The sequence below is a fragment of the Aythya ferina genome (assembly GCF_964211825.1).
Source record: "Aythya ferina genome assembly, chromosome: 17".
Taxonomy (NCBI): domain Eukaryota; kingdom Metazoa; phylum Chordata; class Aves; order Anseriformes; family Anatidae; genus Aythya; species Aythya ferina.
Genome location: NC_140316.1, coordinates 9,121,352 through 9,133,789, shown reverse-complemented (window position 1 = coordinate 9,133,789; position 12,438 = coordinate 9,121,352). Strand labels below are relative to the sequence as shown.

The 12,438-nt window shown below is 46.2% G+C and overlaps 1 long non-coding RNA gene across 3 annotated transcripts in view; it reads left to right on the top strand.

Annotated features, from left to right (window-relative positions):
* LOC311446144 overlaps nucleotides 1-11,399 on the top strand; it is a 29,953-nt gene extending 18,554 nt beyond the window's left edge. Inside the window, exons 2-8 of one of the 3 annotated variants that reach the window (XR_014698765.1) lie at nucleotides 1,303-1,924; nucleotides 2,092-2,111; nucleotides 2,220-2,355; nucleotides 3,165-3,354; nucleotides 6,205-6,341; nucleotides 6,959-7,101; nucleotides 8,646-11,399. This is a non-coding gene — a long non-coding RNA (uncharacterized lncRNA). Of the gene's footprint in view, nucleotides 1-1,302; nucleotides 2,112-2,219; nucleotides 2,356-3,164; nucleotides 3,355-6,204; nucleotides 6,342-6,958; nucleotides 7,102-8,645 lie in introns of all 3 variants that reach the window. The other 2 variants (XR_014698766.1, XR_014698767.1) reach the window with 2 other exon arrangements.
* The last annotated feature ends 1,039 nt before the right edge of the window (nucleotides 11,400-12,438 follow it).

Below are 12,438 nucleotides of genomic sequence, written 5' to 3'. Positions count from 1 at the left end.
TGAGCCTAAAATATTTCTCTTTCTGGAGTACCTTAGTTTCCAGCTATGTGCCACAGCTGTTCACTTGCCAAAACATTTGTTCTCTAGCCTGACCTTCTGTCTTGTAGCAGCCTCTCCAAATCTCCCTGGTAAAAGGGAAATAAAAGCTTCGCACCTTGATGTGCTTGTTACAGTGGCTGCCTCCTTACAGTAGTGCCTGGCTGTCCCGATGATGCCCCTCATAAGTGCAGGTGGGCAACTTGCCCAGGTTTGCTGGAGCAGGTTTGTGTAGAAGGAGGCTGGTTTGCTGGCTGCAGGGACCAGCCTGGATCATCGTGGCTGCAGCAGGAGCCTGGGAGATCTTTGTGGTGCAGGTGCTGGGATGGAGGCAGAGAAAAGGTGTCCCAATCTCACCTGGAAGATGCAATAGAGCTAATATGGTGGAACACACAGATGCAGGGATTTAGGATGATGTCCTGGATGATGCAGGTGCTTCTCAGGTTTGCCTGCTGGGTTACCAGCTGGTGTCCTCATTGCCCTCCTGAGGGTCTCTTCAGGGCTTGGTGGGAGCACTGAGACTGCTCTGGTTGCTCCTAAACCTGCGTGTGTGACTTTTACCTCCCTGGTATGATCCTGAATGTGTCCTGTCCTCTTTGCCACTCCTTACACCCTCCTGCACAACTTGTGTTATTGCTTTCTGCCCAGGCTCTGGCCAGATGCTTCTCTTCAGCTGTGGCCTGAGTTTGCTGTTATCTCTCCTCTGATCCTGCCAGCTTCCCCTGCCACCCTGTGCTGTGGCCTCTCCAGTGCTGTCAGCTCCCCTTTGGTGTTGCCTAATGTGATGTGCATGCTCCCAGGCTCATGGCAGGGAGGTACTGTGAAATCCCACCCCTCCGTGCCCACAAGCCTGACATTTATTATTTGTTAAGGCTTTCTTTAGCCAGCCCAAGACACTGCAGGGAAGTCCTCTGCAGGCCTGAGCTGGCCAAAAAATCAGTGGGTGGGTGGAAAATCTTCAGAGACTGACTGTTGAGACTTCTCAGATGATGGTCCTTTTGATTTCCATTTAAGAACAAGCTGAAGAGCTAATTTTTATTATGACATCTCTCTGTCCTTGCAAAATGCCCCACCGCTAAAAGGCATAGGCCTGAATCCTAGGGACGGATTTTCCTTTGTTTTATTTTGTGCCGTCATTTACAGCTCTGAAAAATGTCTGTAAATATGCTCGGTTTCACACTCCGTTCTCCTACGCAATGCCTACATGGCTGAACAGATCCCGTCAAAGATCTCTAAGGCTTTTAGGCACCTAATTTTCACCAGCAGGGGTTAGATGCCCGTGCAGCACCAGATTTGGGTCCGATTTGATTTGCTTCATCCTGTCTGCATTACACAAGAGAGTGTCTGCAGTGTCTGGAGGAGTCCTCGAGCCTGGGAAATTCCAGATGTGCAGTTCTGCTGCTGCTACTAACCATTCACCATCGGCTTTGTGCCATGTTGAGGAACCAGCAAGAGACCTGTAGGTCTCTACTTCCTACACCAACATTAATCCAATCAGAGGTGGCTTCTGAGAAATCAGCCTCATTTTCTAGCTTCTCGTTTCACACAGATGAAGTTGTAAGTTGCTTAAGTACAGCTGTAGGTCTTTTAAAGCTCCTCTGGGCATGAATAGCCAGATCATCAGGACCCATCCAGCACCGAGAGAGCTGCCAGCTGCACCTAAATGCACATCCCTGATGTAAGGTGGGCCTTCACACCCTGCCAGCCATCTGGGTGTCAGGCTGAGCTTGTTCCCAGCAAGTTTCCAGTTTCCCCATGGACAAATCTCCTTGGTGAGAACATGGAGAGATTTTCCTCCAATGCTACGCTAAGTCCATGAACAACTCTATCAAACTGGCTTTGGTCATTGTGTCTGCCTAGGACAACATAAAACCATCTCCAGAAAAAGGTAAGACCAAATATCTGCCAAGTTTCCATTTGAAGGGAGCTTTCTGATGAATCCTGCAAACTCCCCGTGGGCATCATCGCCCATGAGTGGCTTTCCCCGGGCTGGAGCTCATCTCTTGCCTTTTGGCTTTGCTGACCATGGTCATCACCGCAATTTTGGGAACTCAGCTGCATGTTTTATGAACCAGGTGGGTGTTCATGTTCTCCCTCAATATTTTTTTTCTTAGGCAATGCGAAAACTAGAATAGGTTGCAACATTTGTTTTTTCAAAAAATTTTATTTTTTTTTTTTCCCAGTCAATGAAAAATTTCCTCAATGAAAGCTCCCCTTTTGAAGGCCTTCCTGGGACTGAAGCTTGGAAGATGTGCCAGTCTCCTGACCTGAGGTTCTGGCTCCATCTTCTAGATGGAGAAGACCCAGCTTTTAAGTCAGGTCTGTATCTTGTGGGCCTAAACCACAATCAAGGCTTGTGCTGGCCCTGTGCCTTTTGGACAGAGTAGGTCTGTCAGAGGTCTCACTGTGTAGACATCAGGATAGACATGCTGGCTCAGATCAGAGGTGCATCTAGCCCAATATCCTGTCTCTGATGTTGCCAGTAGCAAATTTTTGGGGCAAGATATAAGCTCATAGTAAGCCCCATGTGAGACTTCCCATGGCCCTTCCATCTCATGGCAATTTGCAGCCAAAGGACTTCCTGAGCTCCGAGTCATATCTGCATCCATGTATGTAATCATCCTTGATGGATCGTTCAATTTCTTTAATTGCTATTTGAACCCATTTGCGCTTTTGGCTTCCACGATGCTGCATGACAATGAATTCTACCACTTAATTATGTGCAGTTTAAAAATATAACCATAAATCAAAAGTCTTCAATTATCATAAAAGCCTTGCATTTGGATGAGATTGCCAGCATGGATAAAGTCTGCATAATTACATTTTGTGTATTATGTCTACGGAAATGGGAGCCTCGTACCAAAGTGCAGGGGATGCGTGCAACTCGTTTATGGCAAGATCTTCAAGAGAGACTCGTTCAGGATTCTTCTGCTCTCAGCTGCCTGATGGCATGTGCTTTGGCAGGGTCTGGTTTATACAGAGCTGTCCATCTGTTTTCTTTTCCCCGGAGTAGCTCGTAGGAAAGGTTTATCCATCTTTGCAGGCTGCTGTGGTTTCTTGTGTTTAAGGGGAAAGGTCAGGGTAATGGATGCTTTTCCTGTGACTTTTGTTTCTCTGTGAATTTGCAGGCCTTTGAGCAATTCTGCAATTGTTTCAAACCTAGTCATGGATTCCCCAGCTATGGAACAGCCTGAAGGAGATTCCTTGTGAAAGCAAGCACAAGCCTTGGGCTTGCTACTCACAGACCAAGTGGGAAAGCCTGGCTCTGCTGGAGAACTCCACTGAGAAATTAATCACTGGCCAGATCCTTACCGAAAGGTAAGGAGAGCTTATGCCTGCTTTGAGGACCAACCTTAAGCCTGTTCGTTTCTGTGCCAAGACAGATTAATAAGTGCTTGCTGGAAGAGAAAAACTCAGAGAGGCTGAGAGTGGGCCTGAACTGCCCATTTCAGCTCTGGTCCACCCCATAGGCAGCTCCCAGGTGGGTTTCCATGTTTCCATCTATGAGAGCAATGTGAAAGGGATTTTAATCCCAAGGCTGTGAAGACTGGTCTTCAGAGAGCAGGGGACATGTGCTGTGTCCTCCAGGCAGCTCAGAGAGCTGGATCTGCTCTGCTTCCTGGCACTGCCACTTCCCCTTCCCAAAAAAGTCCCTCCCTGGGAAGTGTCACATGCCCAGTGACAAAGGGCATGTAATTCTGTAATGTTTTCTGATGGAGAAAAAACAACAAAACAAACAAACAAAAAACATTTTTATTTTGTCTCCTTGTGGTGGTGGTAACCCTTGCACCATGAGCTCCTGAACATTTCTCTGGGCTGTTTTTGGCCCTGAATTTTGGGGAGAAGAGAGGGGACCTGATTGCTTAATCCCTCAAGCTAAGTAAAATCATCTGCGCTGGCAAATTCTCCAGAAGATGTACAGTTCATTGCTTGTCAGGCCAGGTTATTAAATTAAGCAATTTTCATCAGATAACACATCTTCTGGTTCATGTAACATGTCCAGCAAATCGCTGTGCTCATAATTCAGCCTGATTGAAAGTGAGCTGCTAATCCATTTCACTTTGGAGACGCACAGTAGCGGGGCCGCTACTCCCGTTGGCAGCTGTGCACGTGGACGTGCTCCCTTGGGTGCTCATCCCCTCCCCGCGTCCCTCTGCGAGGTCAGGCAGATGGGGCCTGTCTCTGCTGACCCTTTCCATGCTATGTAGTGTGGCTTGGATTAGCTTCTACTCAGGGGGTCCTTTTAAGTGATGAAACCTGCATTTGGGGGAATTATTCTGCCTCAGTTCCCTCCCAGCAGATGTGGATGGTGGAAATCTCTAGTGAGGTTTGTCTTTGGGTTGGCATCCTATCTCTCTCCTCGGTGGCCCTGAGCTCCTGTCCCATCCAGAGGAACTTTGCTCTGTTTTTCTAATTAAGGCTGTTACCCTGTAATTGTATGGCTCCAGAAGCTGGGCCTTGAGGAAAAGCACAAATATCTGGTGTCACGAGGCAGTTCATGAAGTGGATAAGGATTATTTCCCAGGGTCAGCCTATCTCTGAAGTAGCATTTCTCCTGGTAGACTAGAGATGAGCAATTTCAGCTACTTCAGGTGAATTGGGTATTTTGACACTATGAACGTTCATAGTCTGCTGGAGACTGCTTGCCATGCTCCCGCACAACCACCTGGGCTCAGTGAGTGGCTGTGCACCATAAGCAGTCTCACCCACCTCATTTCCCTTATGTCAACATGGAAAATACCCACTTCCAGAGCAAGAGACAGGGGCCAGAGACAGCCCCACACCTCCCCAACGTGATTAGTGAACGAGACATGAGTTGCTTCATTAAACCAGACAATGCTGAGCAACCACATCATTATAAAATACCCAGGAAATCCTGTAGCCAGGCAGACTGGTGACATCCCTCTCCCCCTGCAGAGCCTCTGTCTTCAAACCCTGATGACCTTCCGCTTGCTTGCTCCCCAACTCCTGCTGCTTTGCTGCCAGGCAAACATGGGATGTGCACAGGGGCAGGGATCTGTCCACTCCTTCCCCTCCATGTGAGGTCCCCCATTTTCAAAGCCTGGCTCTCAGCAGCCAGCCCTGCCTGCTTGTAAAAAGGCCTTGAATAGAAATAAAGTGACAGGTGAACATCTCCTGTTCAGATGGGAGAGTTGGGGTTCAGTAATGAATGCCTGGCTTTGTCCTGGGCATGCAGTGGCTGGGAGGGAGCAGCGGTGCTGGGATGCTGTGAACCAGCTGTGATTAGATGTGCTATCATTTCCTGGAGGTATATATTGCAGATAAAATGTGTCTGTCTATGTTGAGTCACTCCTTGTTGTTATGGCCCTGAAGTAGTGCCGTATCCCTATGTATTACCAAACTTTGAACATTTCATCTATAATAGTAAGTTCTTAGACCTGAGTGCCCCGTTGCTATTTGCACGGTCACTCCAAGCTCTCCACCCGCAGCCTCTTGTGGCATCTCACCTCTGACCAGCGCATCCCTGCTCCCCTTAGTGACTTTGTGCTCTGCTGCCAGAGGAAGCCCTGCCCTAAGTTTGGGTTTCAGCTCCTTAAAGCCCCTCATAACTAAGGGTCAGTTATTTGCCCAAGTGCCCCAGAGCTGGTTCAGCTAGGAGGAGTCAAATATCTTTTGCAAATAGCCCAATGTTGTGGCTGTTAAAATCCAGAAGTCTTGACTCAAAAAAAAAAAAAAAAAAAAAAAAAAAAAAGGCATTTAACCTGTTGCCTTTATCAGTTGCTCTGGAGGGAAAATCAGGTTGCAGCAGTCAGGTGCTTGGCAAAGGTTCCCCTCCTCTCCGTGCTCCAGCTCCAACATCAGCAGCTTTCTGTCAGTCTGGTCCCTACTAGCCATGCGTAGCTTCATGTACCGCTGGCTATTAATTGCAGAGCAAATTAACCTTCCTCAGACCATATGTTGCTGCTGTAAAGTATGCAAATATGTTATTAGTGACTGTAAAAAAAATAAAAATAAAAGCGCAGTTGGACTCACATTACTGCCAAGAGATTAAATGCCGACATTTAAAAAATTGGCAGTATTTCCACAACAGGACTTTTGTCGCATAATGCCATATCTACTGGGATTATCCTTTTAAAAAATTGGCAGCGTCCTCAGAAAGTAAAGCCTCTAGCTTATAATTTTTCTTTTATCTTTTTTTTTTGGCAGCTGCTTGAAGAAATCTCCTTGCCATTTCCAGACTGGAGACCTTTTGTTTTCATTCAGCGAAGTACCAGTTCTGTAAGAGACAGCTTTCTCCACTCAGCATCTTTGGGACACCCATCGATCAACAACAGGGAATTGAAGTAAGAGGAGGGTGGCTTGGAAAATAAACTCTTCACATTCAACTGACGAAGTGGGAAACATCCGCTGCTGGCCTATCTCCACCAGCTTTGATGGAGCTGCGCCAGCACAGAGCTTGGCCCAGCGTCTTTCAAGTCATTATTCTTTCATTGGTTATTTGCTAGTCTATTGAAAGCCGGAGTTTTACATCTGCTGCCTTGTGGACTTTCTCTCCTATTATGAACATGCTTTGGTTTTGTATTTGGCTTTTACGTGGCCTGGGTTGGGAGCCCCAGTTTAATGGTGAACAGGTTTTTTGTGCAGGTATATACCGGGTTTGTCATTCTGGAGTCACTCATCAGCAATGAAGTATTCTCATGTAGCTGGAAAAAATTAAATGCAGAAAAATTTCTTCTGAAGGAAAAACAGCACATGTGAAATCTTTTTGCTTTTTTTTTTTTCTTTTGCTTCTTCAGTTTTAGTAAAGTCATATATCTAATAGGAGGAATTAGATGGAAAGATTTTAAGCACTCCTTAGTCTGCCTTGAATTAGATAACACTGGATGATCAATTAAGATTAATTAAATTATGGATAAGTAATTGCTCAGATAACATTTAATTATCTCACTGCTCTCCTTAGGCCCCCAGTTCCCAGCCACTCTGAAGCAGGTGCTCAAACCCATCACCTGAGCAGAGCTGAGTTTGGCCTCTTGATGGAAGGAGATGGGACTGAGAGCTCAACAATGTCTCTAAAAACTGAAGATTGAGCCAAGCTGCTGAATGGTAAGTAATTAAAAAAGCCTATCAAATTACATTTTTAATGAGTCTCAGTAGTTCAGTAACTGAGATTGTAGCTTGGTGGCTGCTAGTTTGTAAAAGCAGGAGGTGAATTACAGATGCAGAATGCTCCCTGCCCGACAGTAAGATCCCAGGGAAGCCACAAGTCACGAAGACATTTGGGTCTCAGGCGTGTTTAGTGTTTAGCACACACGAAGAGGAAACCCACAGCGATGCACCCAGCTTCCTGCAGGCATATGGGACCTGTGAGCTCCTGGGTGGAAAGTGGTTTTGTCGTGTGCAGGCAAAGTTTTTGGCTATGGACTTCCCAAGGAGGGAGCTTTGGAGGGAGGGGACAAAGCACACCTTGGCAGCAGTCCTCAGAAAAATGCTTGCTCATGGCGGGATTACCTGAATCTCCTCAATGTGCTTTCCAAGAGGGTGGCTGAGAATGGTGCTCCTGAAAGGGCAGCACCCCAGCCCTTTGGTGGAGAAGCTTGCACATCATTTCCGCAAAGAGCGGACACCACAGGAGCCTGTGGTGGCCAGCAAGAAAGGTGATCCAAAGCCCCTGATCCTCCGATAACAACAGTGGCTTGTAAGCACGTTTGGGGAGGGCTTATCCCTCCTTCCCAACAGGCGTGTGTGTTTGGCTGTAAATTTCTTCCAGCTGTAAAGTCAGAGAAAACACTGATAAGCTCCCCCTGCCCGCCGGTCCCCCCAGCTGGGAATGATACATTTACCAGAGGTAGCTCTCTGTACCGGTTCCCTGCTCCTCCACTTCTGGAGCATATGGAATATATTGTGGTCTGAGGGAAATATATCTTAAGAATTTCTCCTGTGTCTCTTTGGGAGCATTCCAGGGCAGATTACAGCAGGTGTCACAAAATCAGTGGATTCCCTCTTATTCCTTGGGCATTTAAAGGGGGCTAAGTGATGAGCCATGGCAAACTTGCACCCAGAGCCACAGAAGACCTTTGAATCAGGCTCCAAAATTTGTTGTTAGTTTGGTTGGGGTGAGACAAGCAATGGAAGCTCCAAAATAATGGAAGAAAGGGAGAGGCTTTTCAACAAGGGGGACAACGAGGAAATATAAGAGATTTGCCTGGAAAAATCTGTTCCTGCAAAGCGTCTGATCCTGAACCATGATAAGCAGTTTCCATAATGTGCTATTTATTCTCTGCTGCCTGAGGAATAAAAGCAAAACACCCCTGCTACTCCTCTGCAGTAAGTGGGAGATGCGCTGGTAAATGTGCATTACAGGATGTCTTCAGCTCCCAAGTAGTCCTCATTTATGTAATTGTTTCTTTGAAGTCTGTAGCAGTTGAGGTATTATCAGCAATTATTTTTTTAAACCAAAAGTCAGATCCTGAAGTTAGCCAGCACCTTCTACTAGGAGACCCAAAACCTGAAAGGAAAGAGTCCCCATGGGATAAAGGCACTTTGCTTCTTTCTTTTCTTTTTCTTTTTCTTTTTCTTTTTCTTTTTCTTTTTCTTTTTTTTTTCTTCTCTCTTTTTTTTTTTTTAAATTTTTTTTTAATTTGAACTAGTGCTTGCAATTCACTTTGGGTGGAAAGCAGGATGGAACTGACACGCCAGCTAAGGCCACATCCATTACGGGCAGCCAGAGCTTCAGCTGCCAGGCTGATGGTAACTCATTGCTGAGATAAAGATCTGTGCGTTGACCCGTGAGGCTGAATTATCAGCTATATGGAAAACCACTGACCTAACCATCTTCCAGGAAAAGGCACCACGTATTGGAAAGCATACAGAGAGGCTTGGGATGAAAATTGGGAAAGACAGACCATTTCTCCCACTGGAAGCTCTGGGACCTGCTGCGGGCTCGGGGCGGGTGTTTCCAAAGTGCTTTCGTGTGGAGGAGTTTTCTACAATGAAGTTTTCATCGCAGCACTGAGAAAGCCTTGATTTACTGCCCTCAGAGCATCCAGGATACCAGAGTTGCGTTCGATTTCATGTCAATCCTTTGCAAAGGCAGGGCTTAATGCAAGCTAGACCTGCGCCTTGCGGACTTTTCTTCTGCCTCAGTACCTCCCTGTTGATCTGCTGCCTTTTCTGTTATGGCAGTCCTAACAAGTCCATACCAAACCCATGCACATCCTTTTGCAGGGTGTGGTTGTGCACCCAGGGGTGTAGGAAGCTGGACACCAGGAGTAATGACCACGAGTTAGACTATGGTTAGGTTTTGCCCATACTTTTCCCTTTTTTATATCACATCTAGGCATTAACAGGGTATTGGGCAGAGCCAGAGCCCAGGAAGGATGTAGGGCAGCCTATTGCCTGTCTGTGTACTCACTACGGAAGCAGCAGATAACCCCATGCCCTGCTCTCGTGTCGTGGGCAGAGGGTCCAATGTTCTCTGCAGAAATGCTGAAGCTTGCCTGGTGTCCTGGAAAGGCAGGCAGTCACATCCCAGAGCATGGGGGTAAGATGTGGGCACAGAAACGGCACCAGTTCTTTGCAGAAAGAAAATATTGCTGGAAGAGTGACAGTGCAAATTGGTCCCTTCCCAAAAAAGACTGTAACTGGGGGGCTGTAAGAAAAAGCTGTTACACACAGCCCTGTTGTGTGTCCCAATGTATTTTGGTTGACAAAATCTGAGAGCAACTCCAGAGCCCTTCGCTGAGGGACTTAGGAAGATACCGTGCCTGGGGACGGGATTCTCCCCAAGCTGCTCTCCTCATCTACAGACCAGGTCCCTGCAGTCCATGATCCAGCCATGGATGATGGAGAGTGATCAGCACCTCCAGAGGTTATCCTTCAAACCAGCTGCCACTTTTGGGTGTCGAGAAGGACTGACTACTCAGATCTCTTCCCACTGCCTACAGCCATGGGCTGGGGACAGCCAAACTTTGATGGCCAAAGCCAGGTAAATGATTCCTGGACAATATCAGGTCTGAGTCCAGACACAGATGGGATGGAGTACTCTCAAACTAGGTTATGAACAAATACCTGTCACTTGGAGTTTTTTGTGAATTTGTTATTAAGCTAAGAACATTTAAAAGCTTGGGAGGTGTTGAGCATCTCCAGGCACAAGAGATGTCTCAGGATATAACAAAGTGTGACTTGAATTTCTTGCACCTTGCCAGTGAGCCATGATTAATGGGTCAGGCAGCAGAGGTGTAATGAAATCAATAGAGTTTGCTTATTGTTTGGTTGGAGTGGAGATCTTTGCAGATCCAGAAGCGCTGTGGTGGTGTCATGCCCCCCCTCTTTCCCTCCAAGTTTTCTGTTCTGTTAAAAACTTTTTGGGTTTAACCCTTGGGAAGGCTGTGATTTGAAGGGTAGCTGCAAGAGAGTTGAGGTCTACAAGGATGTAATGTGTTTGGCATGGTTTGTGCTAGGAAATGTCTGAGAGAGTAGAAAATAGGAGCTGTGTACAATACACCAGGGAAGGAGCTGAGGCTTGCAGACAGGGCTGCAGGCTCCGGCTCTAACCCCGGCTTGACAATTGATAGAGAAAAATCTTGTGACTGCCGTCTTACAGCACTAACAAGGAACGCGCGTTCTCTTCTGATCAAAAGTCTGAAACACAACGTGCTCTCCCTGCCCGGCCTCTGATCTGCAAATACATCACTGGCTTTTATCACTCATTTTTTCTTTATCTGAGCGGAGCTGGTCTCAAGCGCTACAACCTGATTATCTCTGAGGAGGTTGCCAAATGCATGTCAGGGATCGTTAGACGTAATAATAAAGGAAGCAGGAGGAATCAAGTGGCTTGAGTAGGAAATCAGAGGGAATTCCTGGCTGTGGCTGCCAGTCTGGTGAACACTGGGACCCACCAGCAGCGTTGTGTGACAGAGGAGGTCACAGCTCAGGACTCGTAAGCCTTCTCAGATCAGTGATATATTAAATGAAAATGCCATTGTGCATTCTCTCCCTCCCCAAACAATATATTTACATATACTCATAGCAGCTAGAAGAATGAGTCGTATTAAAAGTAGAACTTAAATCCCTCTTGGCCACCCCAAAAGTTTGTTAGCCTTTGCTGTTCAACCCTTGCCTTTGGGTTTATTGGCACTTCAGGGCAGGGCTAAGGGAAGATTTGGTTTCCCTTCAGTTCACAGAAAAATAATTGGTGGCACTGCTATGTTTTTGAATGAATTAGAAAATAAGTAACAATATTTTCCAGCCAAGAACCTTCTATTCAATTTGAAATGAATTTCATTCTTCATTCAAGTGATCTTGAGAACCATTTTTCACAGAAAATTGAAAGACATCTTTAACTAAAAAATGGTCTGTAATTAGAGGCTTTGCTTTAAAATAAAACATGTTTGGGTTTCCTCTGTTGTTGTTTCCTCAGAATTATTTGTGTTTAAAAATGTATAATAGAATGGTTTGCACTGATTGAATTGCCTTTCATTTTGCTTCAAAATAGAACTGTGGCAAAAAAGTCATTTAGCCCTAATCAAGTTCAAATTAATCAAACCTACTTAGCTACTGTCCTGTAGCTACCAAGCCAGGAAAGAGGATCTTCTCTGGGTAGAAGAATGAGGCTCTGATATGAATTAGTGTTTTTTTTATTGGTCTTGTAACAAATTTCATAGAAATAGGATAAAATCAGAAGAAAAGATCTGGGCAAGAATTGTTCTTCAAACAAAGTCATTCTAAATTAGGTGGAGTTTCTCAAAGATTTTAGCTGCTCATTCTCATTAAACTGGACTCTAGCACCTAAAATCCTCTCTAGATCTGGATGGAAACCCTCTTTGTCTTCTCTTAAGGTCTCTCTCTCTGTTTCAATAGTGGTGCTTGCATTTCCTAGCAGTCCCGGTGCACACCTCAGTTATGGCAGGAGGACTCGGAAGAGCCTGCTCCAGAAGCCTCTGGTTTATGGAGGGCTTTTCGTGGTGTTTTCTTAAGGTCTGAGCTGATCCGCAAGGAGTGGGGCTTATGGAGCTCGGTTTCCTGCGGCTCGGTGTCTCGCGGTTGGATTATCGCGTGCCTAATAAGGTGTGAGCCCTGATTGAAACATTTCCTGAGGTTGGGGCCTTTCAAATATTTCTCTCCCAAGTGTCCTTTCCAGCATCTAACAGCCCCGCTGGGCTCCAGCTGTGGCCCCTCTCCCAGTGAGGGCAGAAATACAGCCTTTTTCCTCCATCCAGCTGCCTACAGCCATCAAACCCAGCAAACTCCTAATGCTTCTGAGGCTTTTTTTTCCATCCAAGTTGATTGAAATGGAACTGTGGATTTCAGGAATTACGACTGGAGGGAGCTGAGGGACGCACAGGAACGGTATGGTTCTTTATGAATCGTTGAGAAATCAGTTTCGGGTTGAGATCAAACCTGGTGTGCTTCGCCCCAGAGGGAAACTGGGCGAGAAAGCTC